The following is a 21,845-nucleotide window of genomic DNA, read 5'->3' as shown; positions in this document are numbered from 1 at the left end:
TATAGAGTTCACTTTCTTTTCTTCTTTTTTTTTTTTAACTCATTTGTTTATTTATTCATGAGAAAGACAGGCGGGGAGAAAGAACCAGACATCACTCTGATACATGTGCTTCCAGGGATCAAACTCGGGACCTCATGATTGAGAATCCAATGCTTTGTCCACTGTGCCACCTCCTGGACCACAAGTGCACTTTCTTAAAGAACTTGGACATCTCAGAGGAAAGAAGAATCTGCTGGAGTAAGCATCCCAGGCTTCCCTGGACAAAGTCATCTGTTGACCTCCCTGGACTAAAGTCTGTCCTATGCCCAGGCTGGTCCTCCTTGTTGATGTCAGAGAATGAATAGAGAGAACCTTGGGAACACAAACAAACACTGCTACATCAGGCCAGAACACATTTCCCTAGGCACACATTTCCCATGCTACTAGGGGAAGAAAATAAATGTTGCACAGGAAAATGGGAGTGTTAACATGCGTGAATGTTGCATAGAAAGGAAGTGAAGGTGGTCAAGTGGTTTTATCCTTTTCTGAGTAAGAATTTCTTTTAGAAAGGAGCTAGGTTCCTTTTGTATAAAAGCTGGTGTTCTAGGTGTGGTTTCACCCTCTCTCTGCCACAGTAGGAGCATGAACATGATTGTAAATGACCCTGTCCCACACACACTTTCTTCCTCACATACTCTCTGTCCACGTGTGCTTCCATATGTGGGTGTTGTCAATTTTCCTAAATAAAGCTTAAAACTCCTGAAGATCATGCTTTCTCCTCAATTCTTTGTTGAGTCTATGTGTGACAAATCTTTAGGGCCCCACTTCCCTACCCCAATACATTCCTGCTCCACACTAAGCAGAACCACATCACGCACAGAAATGCTGGTCAGATCCCATGTCCGGAAAATGGAAAAAAAAAAATTCCAAAATGAGATACTTCCAGGTTCCAATGCCTAAAGATCCTCTATTTCTGGAATTTGAGCTCTAACCTTATTCGTTCTGATGAATTCCTGCCTCAGTCTTTAGGATAATAATCTTGTCTTGAGAACAAGAACCTTCAGAGGAATATTTTATTCAAAAACCAACTCAGACTTCCTGTGAATGCAAGCACTACCTCTCTTGTTAAGCCCTACCTGTAAATAAACTCATGTGAGGGGTGCTTGGTCTCTCAGATGAGCCATCTACCTGATGCAAAGCTCTGCTTACCCTGGACTCTCTCCTCTTTGCTGCCTAAGAAATGCCAGTGAATAATATCACCAGTGCAACTAACTGGAATCCCAGCAAATGGTCTAGCTCATTCAGAACCTTCTAGAGCCTCCATATTTCTTTCAACTCGCTCCCCCCCCCCCCAATTTCTTTGCATCTTGCCCAATCAGACCTGCTCCTGAGGCCACCTATGTCATCACAATCACATCCCTTCTACTTAAAATGTCAGACTTGGACATCCATTGTTATTTCTCATCAAGCTATTAGACTTAGAGATTTAAGAGATTAAGACTTGGTGAGTTTGCTTATAGCTTATAGCTCTGGAAGCAAAATGACTGTGGAAATGTTTGGAAATACTGAGTCAGAAAGTTCATTTAGGCCAGATCACTATATACACACCATCTTCAGAGGTTGTTCTACTTGAGAGAGACTCAGTGTCTAAGACTGTGGTTCTCTGACCTCTGTTTTGAGTCTTGCAGGGAAATGAAGACCCATTTTTCTCCTCTGTAGATAACTTTGCCCCCCTAGCATTGCTTCTCAAGGATTTGTCTTCCCAAGTAACCCCAAGTGACCTTTGATTCTCACATCACAGGTGGAAGTTGACTTCAGAGCTCCACACACTTGGCAATATTAATTTTTATCTCACGGAGACACGAAGCAAAGCCACAGCTGAAGGGAAGGTGGCACAAATGACAGGGTAAAGATATGAAGCCTAGAGCAACGTGTCTGACACATCTTGGAAGAACAAGCCCTAATGTCAGGATGAAGTGGAGCAAATAAGTGTCAACTGGAAAGTGAGGGAGACCTCAAGCGAGTCAGAAATGGTGGCAAAGAGCTGTCCACCAAAGTTTACAAAGCTGACAGACTAATGCTTTAAACAACCAGCAAGCCATTCCGGGTCACCTAGCAAGATGGCAGATGACAGGAATCAACACCCTGAAGCAAATCATAGGCACCTTTCCAGAACAGTTTTCACAGAATAAAAATATGACAAAATACCTCTTTCTGTCCGGCTCCTTCACTCTACAGGAGCCCATCTACTTCCTGCAGCCCTTTTATTTTGCCAAATGCCTCACTGGCCAAATAAAGCACACTATCCAAAGTTCTAGCTATTTATCTAAAGGGCAGGGCTCCTGACAACGAGGAAAGTCACAGTTCTTTGTCAGTAGAAATGACATAATGGTCTTCTCAGTTTGATGAAATATTCAGATCAATGTCAGCATGGATGGTTCTTTTAAAAATCTTATTTACTTATTTGAGACAGAAATTAAGAGAGTAGGGGGAGAGATGATAGCTAGACAGCTAGATGATAGATAGAGACAGAGAGACACATGCTTCATCACTCCTGAAACTTCCCTCAATTCAGTTCATTACCTGTCTGTCTTCTATGCTAGAAATACTACTTTTGAAGGCCATGTCTTTGCATCATCACCTTTTTCTCACCTAGTAGGGTGCACTGAACATGAACACACTCAACAGATGATGAATGAATGGGGTGAATAGGGTGGAAGGATGACGGCTCAGTGTATAGCCAAACAGAGACAATTTGGGTCAACACGAGAATGTGTGGAACAGCGTGTGTTCAATGAGCAGATTCACTAGTTGATTAGATGAAACGTGAAAGATGAGGTGTTCAATTATTTATTTTTTTTGTGGTATTTCCAATGCACAATGTCTATGATCTTTTACTATGAATTACTGTTCCCCTCCTCTCCATCTCTCTCTCAATTATCTCTCGGTCTCTTCTTTCTCTCTATCTGCTCCTCACCCATGCCTTTTGTGCAATGACCTTGAATGAAAGGACAAAATCACCAGTATAGTTTCGTTCAAAACAGGAACATTTGAGTGACAAAAGGTGAATGTTTATCCTTTCTCAGTCAATGTTCTCTGCTGAAATTTAAATAACTAAATATTCATGTCAGTGGGATAATTATATATGCTTTTACCAGCAAACTCCATTAGCATTTGACTTGACCTTTTGTCCCCATCCCTTCTTCCCCTTGGCTGGAAGTCTTCTTCCTGCTCAGTTTCCACCTCTCTGCCTGCTCTTTTCACTTGCTGTGGTGGTTGTCTTTTCCTCTCTTAAACCATCATTCATCCCAGGGTTCTTTTGAAGTTCTATTTTCAGATACTTTCTCCAAATAATCATACTCATTCTCTCTTTAATAGCCAGCTTCCAATTTACATATAACTATCCTGACATCCTTTCTATAATACTCTTATGTTCATGCCCAAGACTGATATAACTGCAATCAACCCTAGAATCTCCTCCTCCTCCTCCTCCTCCTTCTTCTTCTTTTAATCTAACTCAACTACAGTCAATTTTACTTTGTCAGTAATAATAGTAATGTCATTATTGTTACCAAGATCACTCCAATTTGAGCCACCAACATTTAGGGCACAGAACATTGAAACCATTATCCAATGGAGAATGTTTGAGTTAAGACCTGATTTCAATCTGTTCGAATAGTCAAGAATTATCTTTTTAAAAAATAACAAGTATGGGTTATAAAAGAGGCTCTTATTCCTGAGGCTCCAAGGTCTCAGGTCCATGGTGAATTCACTTTCTTTACCCCATCTTGAATGGAGCTCAAAGATATCATTTTAAGTGAGATAAGTTAGCAACAAAAAGATGAATATGGGATGATCTCACTCACAGACAGAAGTTGAAAAACAACATCAGAAGGGAAAACTCTAAGCAGAACTTGGACTGGAGTTGGTGTATTGCATCAAAGTAAAAGACTCTGGGGTGGGGGTAGGGGTGGGGGGGAGGGTCAGGCCCTGAAACATGATGGCAGAGGAGGACCTAGTGGGGGTTGGATGGTTATGTGGAAATGTTATGCATATACAAACTATTGTATTTTACTGTTGACTATAAACCATTAATCCTCCAATAAAGAAATTTAAAAAAACAAGTATGGTTCTGTCATGCATATATTTAGAACTCTAGTGACTTCCTATTTCCTAAGGATAAAAATGAATAGTTCTTAGTATTTCATCTTCCAGTGGCTCAGTACTTCACAATACCAGATGCATCTTGATGCATCTCTTAAATCTTGATGCTAATTTAAAAAATTAAACTTGTGGAACAAATCTCCAAATAGGTCATCCTGATCACTGATATTTTCTTTTGCTTTACAAAACAAAAACTTTTGTAACTGAATGAAGGGAGATGAAAATTATTGTTAAGGAATTTCTAGTTAGTATCTACTATTGTTAATACAGAAAGTGTGATTTACATTGTTATTGTCTTTTAGTGTTAGAAATAAAATTTTGATTTACACCTATTATCTAATCTAAAAATAGGTAAATTATAAATAATAGGGCAAGAAAGAAATGAGTTTAAATAACATTATTTTTGAAAAAGGAATTAATAGTCTGAATATCTATTCAGGCTTGGAAGAGAAGGGAACTGTAGTTTAAATACATATGTCTATATTTCCCCCTCTTCTCTATCTTCCCCTTTTTCTTCCTCTCGTGTTTCCCCTTTCTTTCTTTCTTTCTTTCTTTCTTTCTTTCTTTCTTTCTTTCTTTCTTTCTTAATATTTATTCCCTTTTGTTGCCCTTGTTTTATTGTTGTAATTATTATCGTTGTTGTTATTGATGTCATTGTTGTTGGATAGGACAGAGAGAAATTGAGAGAGGAGGGGAGACAGAGAGGGGGAGAGAAAGACAGACACCTGCAGACCTGTTTCACCACCTGTGAAGTGACTCCCCTACAGGTGGGGAGCCAGGGGCTCAAACCGGGATTCTTATGCCAGTCCTTGTGCTTTGCGCCACTTGCACTCAGCCTACTGCCCGACTCCCTATTCCCCTCTTTCTATCTCTCTGTGTTTATCAGTTCTATAGGTTCCATTTTTCTGCAGAATCCTAGCTAGTATAGATAATGTTCACAGCTGTAAACCCAGTAGAAGGGTTGACTACGGCCCATTGGAATAGACCTAAAACAGACCTACTAGGTTTTTCCAAAACAGAGACCCCCAAATATTCATCTGCAATATTCCAGCCTTTAGGTTCATGATTAGTCAACAATTTGTTTGGCTTTATATGTGAATTCTTTTTTCAGCCACCAGGTTCCAGATGCTACCATGATGCCAACCAGACTTCCCTGGAAAGACAACCACACCAGTGTGTCCTGGAACCCCACTTCCCCAGATCTCTGCCCCACTAGGGAAAAAGAGAGGCAGGCTGGGAGTATGGATCGACCTGTCAACGCCCATGTTCATCAGGGAAGCAGTTACAGAAGCCAGACCTTCCACCTTCTGAACCCCATAATGACCCTGGCTCCATACTCCCAGAGGGACAAAGAATAGGAAAGCTATCAGGGGAGGGAATGGGATATGGAGTTCTGGTGGTGGGAATTACATGGAATTGTACCCCTCTTATCCTATGATCTTGTCAGTGTTTCCATTTTATAAATAAAAATTAAAAACATTAAAAAGAAAGAAAAAAAGGTTGAAATCTGTACTTCACAAACTAGACAAGAAAAAGGAAAATGCAGAGTTGGGATGAGACAGGTTGTAACTGAACTTTAAATAAGGCACACAACTAGGGAGAGGGGACCAGGTGCACAGAGATCAATAAGGTAGGAAGTCTTAAACCAGGTGTTACAAAAGACAACGTGAAGTTACTCTGTGATGTGAGGAGATGGTTGAAAAGTGTCACAAGTGAAAACAACGACATGTATTAAGGTCCAGACTGAGGTAAACCTGAAATGTGTGTAATTATTATAATAATTGTTCAGCTCAGCTGCAATATAAAGCCAGAGGGAGCATCAAATCAATTAGATCAGCCGTGCTGATGTGATTAAAAGGTTAATATTCAACAATAACCCTGACTTCCTTGATGTACCAAACATAATATACCACCCTCCACACTGCCATACTCTAAATAACAAGAAACCATTTTGGTTTATTGAGCCTGTGTGTTTCATTTACAAGACCACAGTTGATAAAACGTGACTAGGTCTTGATGTCTGAAGGGCAATCACAGATGCCATTGCAAGAGAACGGACAGTGAAGATGCCTTTCCTTCCATGTCCCTGAAAACTGCTGACCTTGTCAATAACTGCATGGACATTATGCAGCCTTCTGACATCACAGAGACAGAGACTGGCTTCTGTGACTGAAGGAATAGTCTTCTTCTCTCTTTCTTCATTTATATTGCTGATATTTCTTGTTTTTATTTATTTTCAATTTTTATCATATTTATTTACTTATCATATTGATTTATTTTTTGGATAGAGACAGCCAGAAATTGAGAGGAGGAGGGGATACAGAGAAGGAAAGAGACAGAGACACACCTGCAGACTTGCTTCACCACTCTCAAAGCTTTCCCCCTGCAGGTGGGGACCGGGGGCTCGAACTTGGGTCCTTGTGCACTGTAACATGCGCAGCTCAACCAGATGCACCACCACCCAGGCCCTAGTAATTTGTTTTCATCTTTCTCTTTCCAGAGTGTCTTTTTAGTGGACCCCTGTCAAATTTCCTATAGGTTAAAGGACTGAGATTAAAATGGGTTATTATAATTGCACCTGTATTATACTAGTAGAATTATTTTCTTATGGGAACAACACCTTTTAGATATTTTATTTATTTTCAAGTGAACAGTGGGATATTGGCTATAAAATAGGACCTCTATTTGGGAGGAAGAGAGAACTAGAATCATCAGAATGATTTGAGATGCCTTAGTGCAGTCAACATCTCTATGGGCTACCCTCTTATGGATCAAGAATGGAAGCTGCAGACGCATGTTGGCTTTTTTCATTTTGTCTGTAAAATACATTTCCCCACTGGGTAGGTAGTAACATATTTAACACACCAGCATCCAAGTGGGACAGCAGGATCTGATTGCACCTTTTCTTTCTGTAACACTCTGTGTTTGATTAAAATGACTCTTTATGAAAAGCAGCCTCATGACGTGAACATTGAAGCCTGATCCCTTTTCAAAAGAATGACTTTAAGCCAATCTTCAAGCTGTGCAGGTTCCTACTTCTTCCCCATTAATTCTTTTCATTTGGATTTTTATATATTTTTTTTCTGCTGGGGATGAATTAAGTGCATTCTTCACAAGGATGTTCTCCATATTTGTACCCCGATGATCAAAGGAGATGTCGGTGGCATAACTGGTTGATGAATGTAAGGCTACTGAAACCGTCAGTCGGCATTAGGGCCGAATGAACTGTAGCCACAACCCCCTCCCGGTCCCCCACAGTCATCTTCCTTTCCCCCTTTCCCTAGCCCCGAGGAGCGTCTTCATGGAGGTGTGTGATCAGTTTGCGTCTTTTCAGTCATAAAAAACAGCACACCAGATGCTCCTGATACACTAAATTTGTCACACGATGGAGAAGCTAATATCATTATGTGTGACCACAGTGGGGGAAAATAAAAGATTCACATTGAATCCATACTAACTACCAGGAGACCCATCCAGGCAGTTGGATGTGCTCATGATACAGCAGCTTCTAGCACATTCTCGACCCATTATGACTTAGTTATAATGAGCGGCGAGATCTTCCACCATAAGCTCCATTCCAGTAAAGGGAATTCAAGTACGTGAATTCATGGCCAGAGTATAACCTCAACATCTGTCTGTGCTTAGCCAGTATTTTGTCGATGCTTTTTTAGAAACCGCCGAATTAGCCTACTGTCCCCTCAAAGGAAGGACTGTGATTTCTACCAACTACAGTGTTACCTGCTGGAGAGAGGATGGAATCTCCCAGTGGCAGAGCTGACCAGAAAGCTCCTTGTGATTTTGGCAGCTGTTGCCTACATATTAAGCCAATTTTCTCCCCAACAATTTCCCCCCTGCTATTCAAGTGGATAAGCAATGGTCTCCTCAGGGATTAAATAGTCAACAAGACATGAACATCTGATAAATAGTGCGGAGCTTCCGTCGAGTTAAGACAAATAACTTCAATCAGATCTGGCCAAACTGGGCATGGAGAAACTTTCTGTTTCAATAAACACAGGTCATTTATTTCCTATGAGAGCAAAATGCCTGTCTCACTCACAGAGATGTGAAGATCCTTCAGGGATTTAGGAAGTAGTGGTAGCATTAATGTCGCTATTCATAAGCTAGAGGGGAAAAACGAATTCTGGAGGGTCACACTCATACCTCATATGGAGGATTTATGAAACGTAAGAAGAATAAGAGACAGGGAGAAACACATACACCCTTACTCCAGAAGTTATAAAAGTATAGGGAGAGAATAAGAGAGCTGGGGTCCCAGTATCCTGCAATGAAGGAGGGTGACATTTTGGTGGTGGGTGAAGTATGCTAACACGAGTTTTGAGGAAATATGACATTGTACCCCTGAGCTACCTACAGACTTGTAAAGCAACATTTCCACAATAAAAATACATTAGATGCAATAAATACATCTCACTTAGGAATAATTTTGCTATTTCAATTCACAAATTCTGTTTTTTTTTTTTTTTTTAATAAGTAAAGGATGGGGGAGGCAGTATAATGTTTCTGCAAAAAACTTTCATGCTGGAGGCTTTGAAGTCTCAGGTTCAATCCCCAGCACTACCATGAGCCAGAGCTGAGCAGTGTTCCAGTCCCTATCATCTATCTACCTATCTATCTATCTATCTATCTATCTATCTATCTATCTATCTATCTATCTATCACAGTCTCTTTCTCATTAAAATAAAATATCAATAAATATTTTATGAAAACTAGGAAAGAGGAACAGATTACTTATCTTAACTGGTTGCCAAGCAAATCAGACATGTGATGTATTGTTTGAGGGCCTTCCATGGCGTTTTATCAACAGGGTGAATGAACAAGTATGGGAATCATCGACCTCTCCTACTCTTTTGCTGTCTTCAACACTGGGTGAACCTGAATCACTTGGGCAGTGTTTTCAAAACTCACCTCCCTCCTACCTCCAGAAACCTCAGCATGTAGAAAAATTGGTTCTGCTCATGTCACATTTTCTTTAGAGCTTTCCACATCTAAGCTGCACACCTCCTTTTAAACGATCTAGACTTAGCACCTGTGGCAGTCTGATGGAATTGCCTATGTGGATGGCTCCAGGAAGTTCCTGAGGACTTTGTCTTTCCCTCTAGAAAGGCAAGACAGTCCCCATCAGAGAGTTACCAGGCACACAGGTCAAAGCCAGGCGCACACCCTTCCACCAGAAGCTAGCTCTGAGGGTCAAGATACAACATGCTTTCTTGTGAGGACTGAGTGATTCTCATTCTGACTGCTGGCTAGCTCTGCATCTAGCATTGCACTGCCCTTTTCACTACCACCGCACTACTATTACTATAGCTACCACTGCCATGACCGCTACGAATGAGCCAGTACTTGAAAGCCAGACATTCTCCTCAGTGGATTAAACTGGGGGGTGGGGGGGGGTGATTGGGAGAGTCCTATAATCTCATCTGAGCTTTAGGGGGTGTCAGCTATCTGACCATCATCCCTAGACTTGGTCTCTCTCTTTTGCTGATTCTTCCACCCCCTAACTCACAATGCCCAACATTTCACACACATCACAAACAGAGTTGGAAAAAGGGGCGAGGACTTCAGCAGCAACACTTGTAGCAAGGACACTGAACTTCCATGAATGTATCCAAAGATGGCATTCTCTCTCTCTCTCTCTCTCTCTCAATTTATTTTTGTGTAGAGAGGGAATGGAAGAAGGAGAGAGACAGAGAGACACCTGCAACTACTTCATAACTCATGAAGCTTTCCCCTGCAGGTGGAGGCTGGGGGTCTTGAACACAGGTCCTTGTGTACGGTAATGTGTGCACTCAACCAGATGTGCCTGGCCCTGCATTTTCTTTCATAAACTCGTCAAACAGATGCTTTATATAAAAAATGCAAATTCAGGGAAACCTCTAGCACTTTTTCCTCTAACTTGCTAGCAATCAGAGTTCCATACATGACAAACCCCTGCAGCTGACATTTTTGTACCAACACAGCAGGCTGGGACATGCATGCCAAACCAAAAACACTTTGCTTGTAGTCAACATTTTACATTCGTATTGCTATTAAATCCTCAAATGTCTTTCCTATCCCAGGCCCCTTCTACTCTCCAATGAAACAAGACAGGCTCTTTGGAGTTAAGAAAAACAAAATCAAAATGCTCTGAGACTTGTAGCTTGGAGAGAGTGACAATCCCACCCCGGAGGCAGCCATACTGTTAATTCTTTGGGCTCTGGTGAAATAAGACCAAGCCTGCCTGACAAAGTCGCCAGCCCTCAGGCCCTCCTGCAGCTATGATATACACACCTGGTGAGATTTATCTACCATTTTCTTTTTTAAATTTATTTATTCCTTTTTGTTGCCCTTGTTTTTTTTTTACTGTAGTTATTGTTATTGATGTTGTCATTGTTGGATAGAACAGAGTGAAATGGAAAGAGTAGGGGAAGTCAGAGAGGGGGAGAGAAAGATAGACACCTGCAGACCTGCTTCACCGCTTGTGAAGCGACTTCCCTGGAGGTGGGGAGCTGGAGGCTCAAATGGGGATCCTTATGCCAGTCCTTGAGCTTTGTGCCATGTGTAACCCACTGCACTACTGCCTGACTCCCCTCTACCTTTTTCTATATGCATGGCGTATCTTGTTTTCTGTTTGTTTATTTTTTATTACCATGGGGTTATTGTTGGGACTCAGTGCCAGCACTGCAAATCCACCACTTCCGAAGGCCATTTTTTTAACATATATTTTTTTATTTGATAGGACAGAGAGAAATTGAGAGGGGAGGGGGTAAAAGAGAGGGCGAGAGAAACACAACTGCAGACATGCTTCACCGCTTGTGAAGCACTCCTGCACCCTGCAGGTGGGGACCGGAGGCTAGAACCTGGGTCCTTGCACATGGTAATGCGTGTGCTTAACTAGATGCACCACCACCCGGCCCCTGGTTTGCTCTCTTTCTACGCCCCTCTATTGAGCACGTCAGCTTTCTCCCTTATACATAATCATGACTTTCTCTCACGAAACTCCTAAATATGTATTAACTCTTCCATGCCTCCAACTCCACTTGGCATAAAACCAGACCTCTATTTCCTCTTTGAAGCCCGCTTAACAGTAACCCCATTCTTTTCTATTCAGCTGTGATGTCTGATATTATTAAAACCAAATTCTATTTCAAACATTGGGACTTTTTTGTTTTTTTATATTTATTTTATTTATTTATTCCCTTTTGTTGCCCTTGTTGTTTTATTGTTGTAGTTATTATTGCTGTTGTCGTTGTTGGATAGGACAGAGAGAAATGGAGAGAGGAGGGGAAGACAGAGAGGAGGAGAGAAAGATAGACACCTGCAGACCTGCTTCACCACCTGTGAAGCGACTCCCCTGCAGGTGGGGAGCCGGGGTTCGAACCGGGATCCTTATGCCAGTCCTTGTGCTTTGCGCCACCTGCGCTTAGCCCGCTGCACTACAGCCCGACTCCCGGGACTTTTTTTCTTAATCTTCTTATACAATCTGCAAATTCTTGAAGCTGGCTTTGAAGATGCTAACCCAGTGGATGGTGCGAGCACAGATATGAAGGGGAAGCCTTTTTCACGGTGACAAGGATCTGCGGAGCCGTGTTTGCCAAAGGAACACAGAGACCCAAGCCCAGCACAGGGCAGCAGCGTACTCGGTACTCAGTACTCAGGTCAGAGTAAACCCTGGACTGTTTTCCAGTCCTTGGATGGGTTGCAGTGTGATGCCAACAGACTCCTGGCACTTTGTTCCCAGCGTCACTAAATGTAAAAGGGTGGGGGGTCCACTAGATGTTCATCTGCAAGGCAGCGGAGACAGCTCAGCAACTGGGGATAGGACTTGCATTCATGAGTTCTAAGAGATCCCAGGTTCAATCTGTGGTTCCACCATAACCCAGGGCTGAATAGTGTTCTTATCTCTCACTCTCCTCTCTCATAATAATAAATCTTAGGTGAGCATGGCAAAGGCAAATAGTAATCCTTTGAGATGATATGACTGAGTTCATCAATGGTTCCAAGGGAGACTCGGCCTCACCGCATCTGTTTTGCTTCGTGTCTATAGTATGGGCATTGGGAAGACCCTGTTCATTCGGAAGGGATCACACGTTGAAGCCTTTTATTTTGGAGGAATGGAAAATGGAGCTGCAGCCAGATTAAGTGACTACCCTGAACAGCTTGGAAGCCCTTTGGGGTCTGGGGGAGGGTAACGACCCAAGAAGAAGAAAAAGAAAATGAAATGGAAGTCAGTTAACACTAGAGCTGGATCTGCTGGCCAAGCCAAGGCAAGAAAACATCAAAGCCAAGTCTGGGAGGAGTCTTAGCCCTGCGACTTTGGCACTGCGCTCCTTGGGCAGCTGCTGGGGCACGGTGGTAACAAGGGCAGGAGGCATTCTAAATGCCACTCACATTCCCACCGTCTAACTGGGGAACTCTTCTCAATGCTGCCTGTAAAATCTGTGAACACCCACATGGTTGGAAGATGAATAATACACCACCAATAATAATAATAATGATAATAATAATAAACAACAAGGTTCAAAGACAGGAATAGTTGGTCCTTGTGTTCATCTCATCAAATGTCTCTACAGATGGAAGAGGAAGGTACCTTACGCTTTTGGAAGCGACAGTCCGCTGCACCTGCAGCACCAAGATAAGAAATGTCACTACTCTTAAGGATAAAATGAGAATCAGCCGCATCTTCTTAAACACACACTGTTGGAGGGGGCCCTAGATAGCTTAGTGGGTAGAGCACTTGCCTTACTGTCCATGAGACTCTGGGTGGGATACCCAGTATCACATGATGGGACCAGGCACAGCACCATGGGGTGATGGGGGGACAGGCTCCATAGATGGTGGGGTGAAGCTTTAGTCCCCCCATATATGATTTACTATTGAATAGGAAAAGAGAAATTGAGAGGGGATGTGGAGATAGAGAAGGAGATAGGGAAACCCCTGCAAGTGGTGCTGCACCGCTTGCAAAGCTTTCCCCCTGCAGGTGGGGACCGGGGGCTCAAACCCGGGTCCTTGTTGTGCACTGTAACATGTGCATGCAACTAGATGTGCCACCACCTGGCATCCCAAACTTGTGTTTTCTTAGATCTTGCAATGACATTTATGGCCTTTTGAATTGAAAAAGAACAAAAGTCCCTCTTTTAACTCCATCTCCCCAGAGATGAAATAAATCCCTCCATAGAAAATTCATGACCATTGCCAAACACACACTGAACTGTGCCAGGTTCTGAAGTAACATCAGTGCAGCCAGCACTAGGTCTCAGAAGCCCCTTTCTCCCTCCTCCCCAAAGATCCCAGGGAACAGCGGGGGAGATGCAGCCTGACTGGTAATTCCAGAGTTTCCTTCCCTAAGTCTTTCTCACCCTCATCTCTGTACTGGGGGGGGGGGGGTTCTCATTTTTGGCAGAAGGGCTCTGCTGACCAGCCCCAACACCTAAATCTAGAGACATCTGACGTGTTGTCACTAAGCAGAGCACACTTCACAGACATTTGATCTATGCAGGTACAAATGATCGGGGCAAGAGTACTGAAAATAGAAGGAAGCAACTGAAACCCATGCAGAAGCCATGAGTCAATGGGCTAGACACTATGCAACCCATAGTCCTATTTAGCCTGAGGAGAGAGCATAATGGTTATGCAAATAGATTCTCAACCCCGAGGTCCCAGGTTCAATTCCCAATGTCAAGAGAAGCCAGAGTTGAAGAGTACTTTGGTTAAAAACAATCATATTAGAGTGACTCCCCATGGGACACATTTTAACCCTCTCCATGCTCACAGCCCTTCAACAAGGTCCCTCAGGATGCCCAAAGATGAGTGATCAGTTGCTTTGTATTGAAACAGTAAAAAATCAGTTACAATGGGGCTAACAGTTAATAGTATTTATACACTTTCCTCATATTTGGGAGCTACTCTCTGCCCTAATCTAGCTTTCAAGTCCTGTTCCCAACTCTCACACCATCTTCCCGGACAATACTTTTAGTCCACCTGCATGTTAGTTAATTGGGATCAGACAAAATTCACTAAAATCATGCGCCACATGAAACATACCTAAAACAGACCTCCTGGCTTCTGCACACATGAAGACCCTTAGTGTCATCTGCTCTATTCCTACCTTTGGGTTCATGTTTATTGGACAATTTGATGCCTTTCAGCCACCAAGTTGTAGACATCACCATGACACCATCCTGATCTTCCCAAGCAGACAAACTCAACAATGTGTCCCAAAGTCTTACTTCTCCAGAGCCCTAGCCAACTAGGTCAAGACAGAAACAGGTTGGGGGTATGGATCCTCCTGTCAGCATCTAGGTCCAGCAGAGAAGAAGTTACAGAAGCCAGAACTCCCACCCTCTCACTCCATAAAGAATTTTGGTCCATACTCCCAGAGGGATAAATAGGGAAGCTTCCAGTGGAGGGGATGGGACATAGAATTCTGTTAGTGGGAACTGTGTGGAATTGTACCGCTGTAATCTTACAATCTCATTAATCATTATTAAATCACTAATAAAATTTTTTACCATAGGCAGTCACAAATTAACAATCATTTTCTTGCTTGAGGAAGTCACCCTTTACAATGAGACAATTATTTACATATTTAAACGCTGGAGAAGGTCACTATGTAATTATCCATGTTGTGCATTTATTAAATTCTGAGGGCTTACAGGTTTATTTTGAAAGCTACATGCACTGAGTTTAATTAAACTTGTCAAGTGTAGGATGTTTCTTTGTTTCCCCTAGTGGCAGGGGTTCACTGTTCTAGGTTAACTTATTCAGATGGGAAGAGAGAGAAAGAGACATACAGAGAGAGACTCCACAGCTCTTGGTTTCCTTCAGTGCAGTGCAGGGCTGGGGCTGGGCTGAAAGTTGGCCTGCCCTCAGATCGAAGCTGACCTCTTCTTCTGAGATGTCACCCAGGTCCAGTATGACGGACTTGAGGGGCTATACAGAGGGGACCATATCTCTGGCTTTTTTTTAAGAGATCTTTCTTTTATTATTTATTTTTCCTTTTGTTGTTGTTTTTTATTGTTGTTGTTATTGATGTAGTCGTCATTGTTAGATGGGACAGAGAGAAATGGAGAGAGGAGGGGAAGACAGAGAGGGGGAGAGAAAGACAGACACCTGCAGACCTGCTTCACCACCTGTGAAGCGACTCCCCTGCAGGTGGGGAGCCGGGGGCTCGAACCGGGATCCTCATGCTGGTCCTTGTGCTTCACACCGCCTGCGCTTAACCCACTGTGCTACCACTTGACTCCCTGAGAGATCATTTTTAAATAAGATTTATTTTTTTTAAATTATTGTCTTTATTTATTGGCTAGAAACAGCCAGAAATCAAGAGGAATAGGGAGATAAAGATGGAGAGAGACTGAGAACCACCTGCAGCTCTGCTTCACCACTTGTGAAGCTTCCCCCCTGCAGGTGGGAACTGGGGACTTTGAACCTGGGTCCTCGGGCACTGTAACATGTGCACTCCACCAGGTGCACCAACACCCAGCCCCTGAAGTCTTAAAAATGATCTCTCTACCTTTTAAAGTTTTTTAAATTCACATGCTGCAAAAACTATACAAATTGGCATTTTATTTCATTTTATTTTAACATTCTATTTATTTTTCTTTGGACAGAGACAGAAAGGGAAAGACAAGAGGGAGATAGAAAAGGAGAGGCCAAAAAAATATAAAAGACACCTGCAGCACTGTTTCACCACTCATGAAACTTTCCTGCTGCAGGTGGGGACCAGGGGCTGGAACCCAGGTCCTTGTGCATTATAGCATGTGCACTCAACCAGCTATGCCACCACCTGGACTGTATCCTATCCCACACTGCCCTGCCCTGCCCTGCCCTGCTCTATTCCTTTTTTTTTTTTTTTTTTTTTTTTTACCTCCAGGGTTATTGCTGGGGCTCCGTGCCTGTGTCATGAATCCACTGCTCCTGGAGGCCATCTCCCCCCTCCCTTTTGTTGCCCTTGTTGTTGTAGCCTTTTTGTGGTTATTACTGTTGTTGTTAATGTCATTCATTGTTGGATAGGACAGAGAGAAGTGGAGAGAGGAGGGGAAGACAGAGAGGGGAGAGAAAGTTAGACACCTGTAGACCTGCTTCACCACCTGTGAAGCGACTCCCATGCAGGTGGGGAGCCGGGGGCTCGAACCGGGATCCTTATGCCGGTCCTTGCACTTTGCATCACATGTGCTTAACCCGCTGTGCTACTGCCTGACCCCCACCCTATTCTATTCTATCTGAAGCACTACTCAGGTCTAGCTTACAATGGTGCAGGGGATTGAACCTGAGACCTCAAAGTCTCAGTAATGAGAGTCTTTAGTATAAACATGGTGCACTCTCCCAGCCCTGTGATCAGCTATTAGTGTTGTTTCCTGGTGACTAGCATGTAACATGACCGGACGATATGAGAGTCCACTATGGCGATGGTCTATACCGATTAGTAATTTGATTTATTTTTAGATATAGAGAGAATAAGATCACAGCACTGCAGCTTCCTTCAAAGATTTACAAACAAACAAACAAAACATCTCTGGGGAAAAATATGCTGCCTGTGTTTATCACTTTGTCTCCCACTCAAGCTAGAGCAGTGAATTACACGTAATAACACTGAGTATCCAGGAATATTATATGCAGTTTGTTTTTTCCCCTTCAGTGTTATCTCTGGGACTCAGCACTTACAGGATTTCATTACTATTTCCTGGTGGTAAGTTTTTTTCTTTCCTCCTCCTTTCTTCCTTTCTTTCTTTCTTTCTTTCTTTCTTTCTTTCCCTGTCACTTTCTTTCTCCTTGGTTTCTTACTTTCTCATTCTTCCTTTTTTCTTTCTTTTCTTGATTAGAGGATGAGAGACAGGAAGACAGGGAGAGAGAAACAGGAAGAAGAGACATCTACAGCATTGTTCTATTACTGGTGAAACGTCCTCCCTACAGGTGAGAGAGAACCTGGGGCTTGAACCTGGGTCTCTACCTGCAGCAGTATGTGTGCACTTTACAAGGTGCACCGTCACTCAGCACCCCAGGACCAAAGTAGAACTTGGACTATTTGGTGTCAGGAAATCTATGTTCAAATCCTGGTTTATTCTTTTCAGACTTAAGTCAGATGTGGATCAAGGTACCGGAAGTACATCCACTGGAAAACAAAACAAGACAGACAGCAGTACCTGCCCTCCTGGAGTTTATGTGCCAGGAGAGAAAACTGACAGTTCAGAGAATGGGTGTGTTGATTTTACAAAGAATCATTTGCTGGGGTGGGGGGAGGCAAAGGAGAGAAGAATGGAGGGAGGGAAGATGGGCCATGCTAATCAGAAGAAAACTCCAAGAGACTCACTGCCAAGGTGACATCTGAGCAAGAATCTGAAAGACAGGACAGAGGGACACAAGTATGTTTGTCTTGGCTGGGGCTGGGGAAGATGCTGTGATGCTTCAGGGGGGAGCTGGAGGGGAGTGCCAAGGCTGCCAGCCACAGTCTGTTCCCTTAGAGGCAGACAGTTCATATGCTGGAGCAAAGAGAGCCAGAGGAAAAAGTCCTCTCCCAGGACCTGTGACAGAGAAGGGATGACAGGCCACAAATCATAGAAGCTCTTACCAGCCCCTGGGGAGCTCTGTTTTGCCTCTGCATAGAGTAGCAAGGGGACAGGGCAGAATTTACATGTTGAAAGCACTTTGCTCTGGCTTTTAATGGAAACCATCTTTGCCGTCACTCATGAGCAGTTATCCCCTGCAAGTCACTTAGCCTTGATTCACCTCAGCGTGGGAGGAGCCAGTAAGGACTGCAAAGCACTGCAGACACCATAGTGCTGTTTCCTGGTCCCCACGGTGTCTCTTCATTAGGACAGTTATTTGACTGTTTTCCAGCTCCTCCTCTTCCTCACATCTCACACCAGACTGAGTTCTAGTTGTTGGAACCTAGGGGATACCTCTCTCCACTTCGGCCCAGGGAACCTCATGCGTGCTTTAGCTCAGAGGAAGGACTGAAGGAAGCCCTGCTGAATGTGAAGCATTGCAAAGTCCAAGGAGACTCTGACCTACACCAAGAGCTGGACCACAGACCCCTAAGTAAGAATTCACACGCGAAGAAGCCACTTGTAGGAACAGAACACATTCAAACAGAGTACCTAGCCTTTGGTCAGATGTAGTATCTGTAACTTTGCAACTTGATTCAAAATAAATCTGAACCTCTCTTGATCAATCTATCTCTATCTGCAGTTATCGACTATTTTAAAGGGTGTGCATAGCACTTGTGAGAAAAATGGACCAGGATGCATTTTGCGATTTGTCACCTGAAAAGATCCTAATAATATATAGTTCTTTTAAATCACCTTTGCTTGGCCTTTTGTTTATGCTTTAGGATTTCAACTGAACAACTTAACTTGTTTAAGATAAACACCTAGTTTAGAAACCATTTTAAGTAGTTTAATTTTCCTCCCATATAATGTTTGCCACTTAGCAGTGAGAGGTCACAACTGATCTTGTTGATGTTTTTTTTTTTTTTTTTTCCTTCCAGGATTATTGCTGGGGCTCAGTGTGCCTGCATTACCAATCCGATTCTCTTGGAGACCTTTTTTTTTTCCATTTTGTTGCCCTTGTTGTTGTCCTTATTGTTATTGTTGCCATTGGTGTTGTTGGTGGATAGGACAGAGAGAAAAAGAGAGAGGAGGGGAGACAGAGAGGGGGAGAGAAATATAGACACCTGCAGACCAGCTTCACCCCCTGTGAAGTGACCCCCTGCAGTTGGGGAGCCAGGGACTCGAACTGGGATCCTTATGCCAGTGCTTGCGCTTTGCGACATGTGCGCTTAATCTGCTGCGCTATCGCCCGACCTCCTCTTGTTGACTTTTTTAGAAACTATTTTAATCATGTGCTCTCCTATACTTCGGAATTTGATGTTACATGGTCAGTCTATAAAATATGAGAGCCTGGAGATCATAATTCATAAAATGAGCTTCATAATTATTTACCTTTATGTCAAGGTATAATGGATATAAAAAAAACAAAAAAAACAAACCTTCCAAGGCTGAGGCTCTAAGTGCCAGCCAGTTCAGTCCCCATCAGCACCAGCATCAGCCAGAGCTGAGCAGTGATATTATCTCTGTCCCTCTATCTCTGGGTATCTCTCCTTCTGAGATGAAATAAAAATAAGTAGCAGTACATGCGTGGAGAATATTTTCCAAGATCAAAGTCATCTTCAATCAGTATTCAGGGTCTCTATGACAGAGGTTTACTTTTGTTTCTTAAAAATTAAATGCCAGGAGCCAGGTGGTAGTGCAACAGGTTAAGGGTTAAGAGCACATGGTACAAAACGCAAGGATGGACATAAGGATCCAGGTTCGAGCCCCCGGCTCCCCACATGCAGGGGTATCCCTTCCCAGGCGGTGAAGCATGTCTGCAGGTGTCTGTCTTTCTCTCTCCCTCTCTGTCTTCCCCTCCCCTCTCCATTTCTCTCTGTCCTATTCAACAACAACAATAATAATAAACAGCAAGTGATAAACAACAAGGGCATCAAAAGGGGAAAAAATAGCCTCCAGGAACAGTGGTTTCCTGATGCAAGCACTGGTCAGATCCCCAATGATAACCCTGGAGGCAAAAAAAAAAATGAAAGAAAAAAAAAGAAATGCTTTACCCATATTATGTTGAATGTGTACTTTTACGGTTTATTAACACAAGTGCAGCATTTACTTGCCAGGACTCCCCACAGTGTGTGTGGCATTTCCTCTCTTGGCTCCCTTGGAGTAAAGGGCCAACTCAGCGGCATAGCAGCTGCTTTGCACACCTGAGCTTTGATCCCTGGCCCCCACCCTCAAGTTTAAAAAAATGAATAAAGCATAGTCAAGCCAGCTCATGACCACAGAATGTGAGCTCAGATCTACAGAGATGCAGAGGTCACACAGGCTCCTAAGCTGAATATGGGTCCCAGACCACATCAAATCCATGTTGTTTACAGTCAACAATATTTATACCCCTTTCCCATATTAGGTGGCTACTCTCTCCCTGATCCAGCTTTCTGGTTCTTTTCCAGCCTTGACATCATCTCCCCAGACAATAACTTGGATCCACCTGCATATCAGATTTCAGGCTCAGGGAAAAAACAAAAAAAAAAAGGGCCACCAGCCCTTTGGAATATAACTAAAATACGCCTACTAGCTATTTAAAAAATGGAGGACCCCCCAACTCTTCATCTGCATATTCCAGTCTTTAGGTTCATGACTGTTCAACAATTTGTTTGGTTTTGTATGTTACTTCTCTTTTCAGCCACCAGGTTTCAGATGCTAGCATGATGCGGACCAGACTTCCCTGGACAGACAACCCCGTCAGTGTTTCCTGGAGCTCCACTTCCCCAGAGCCCCACCCCACTAGGGAAAGAGAGAGGCAGGCTGGGAGTGTGGATCCACCTGTTAATGCTCATGTTCAGCTGGGAAGCAATTACAGAAGCCAGACCTTCCTCCTTTTGTAGCCCACAATGATCTTGGGTCCATACTCCCAGAGGGATAAAAAATAGGAAAGCTATCAGGGGAGGGGATGGGATATGGAGATCTGATGGAGGGAATTGTGTGGAGTTGTAACCCTCTTATCCTATGGTTTTGTCAATGTTTCTTTTTATAACTATAAATAAATAAATAAAATAATAATAAATGTCACCATGTGCTTCTGATAACTATAAATTACTTCCTGAAGTCAGCATGGCCATTACTCCTATTTTGAGTCATTCAGATGTCAATAAATCAAGAGTGTGTCTTATGATTGTCACACCCAATGTGAAGATCACTCTCTGTTGCTGTTCTCATCTATCTGAAAGCACTCTAAAGTTGAAAGTCTTAAAGGCTTTCTGGGGGTATTCTATTCATTTAATATTCCACAATGCATACACAACGCCTACAGACACATAACATTCTAGCACACAATGCCCATGGGTATTGTCACCTTGTTAGACCAGCTGCTTTCTCAAATCAATTTGTTTCTTTAACCTTTGGAGCATCGCAAAACATATATTTTTCTCTTAACTGTAGTGGCTATCCAGGTGAAATGTACAAACTCATTGTAAAATCCAGCCAGTGGTCATTTCAGTGAGTTATGTTTATAAAAGCAACATGGAAACCTGGTAAAGCTTTTCTATAATTATGGGATGTGTACCTCCCACTCAACACCTGCAGCACTTAGAATGATCAAAACATGTAATTACTGTAAGCAGGGTCTAATATGTAGATTACCAGTCAGAGCCAAATAACTTCTGTAAGCACACAAATGTGATCCAACAGGTTTGCTGTCCACTATGTTGCATTTCCACAGTTACTTCACACAGGGAAGCTAAACAGTCATTTTTATGCCGATTCCGTCAAGAAGAGGTTGTTCATTTAAGTGTATGCCAAAGGAGAACATCAACCTCAATTTACAAATCACTCTTACTCCTCTAACCACAGAAGGCTACGTGCACAGATCACCGTCACTTCCCTAAGATCTAAAATGCGTCATCTACGACACACCAAGTTTTCGTAAAAACAACGATGAAGAGGTGGTGACCATCAGGTGACACAGAAAAGGCAAACCCTCCAAGTGCTTTCTGTTACACTGGCTTTTAGTTTCAACATTCAGACACGGAAAACTCAGGCAGACAACCCTGGAGTTGGAGATGAATTCTCACCATGTCTGTCCCCCAATCTCTCTCAACCTGCAGTTTCAAAACTCTAGTTAATAAGAGGGGTAGGAGAACATCAACATTAAGCGTC

At 42.9% G+C, this 21,845-nt stretch overlaps 1 protein-coding gene across 5 annotated transcripts in view; it reads right to left on the bottom strand.

Annotated features, from left to right (window-relative positions):
* The window catches only part of CTNND2 (catenin delta 2), a 767,681-nt gene that overhangs the window by 424,769 nt on the left and 321,067 nt on the right, over window positions 1-21,845 (bottom strand). The gene's annotated exons all lie outside the window — the stretch shown is intronic.

This window comes from Erinaceus europaeus, chromosome 5 (assembly GCF_950295315.1).
Source record: "Erinaceus europaeus chromosome 5, mEriEur2.1, whole genome shotgun sequence".
NCBI lineage: Eukaryota > Metazoa > Chordata > Mammalia > Eulipotyphla > Erinaceidae > Erinaceus > Erinaceus europaeus.
Note: the sequence above shows the minus strand (reverse complement) of the source record. Positions and strands in the feature narration are given on the sequence as shown.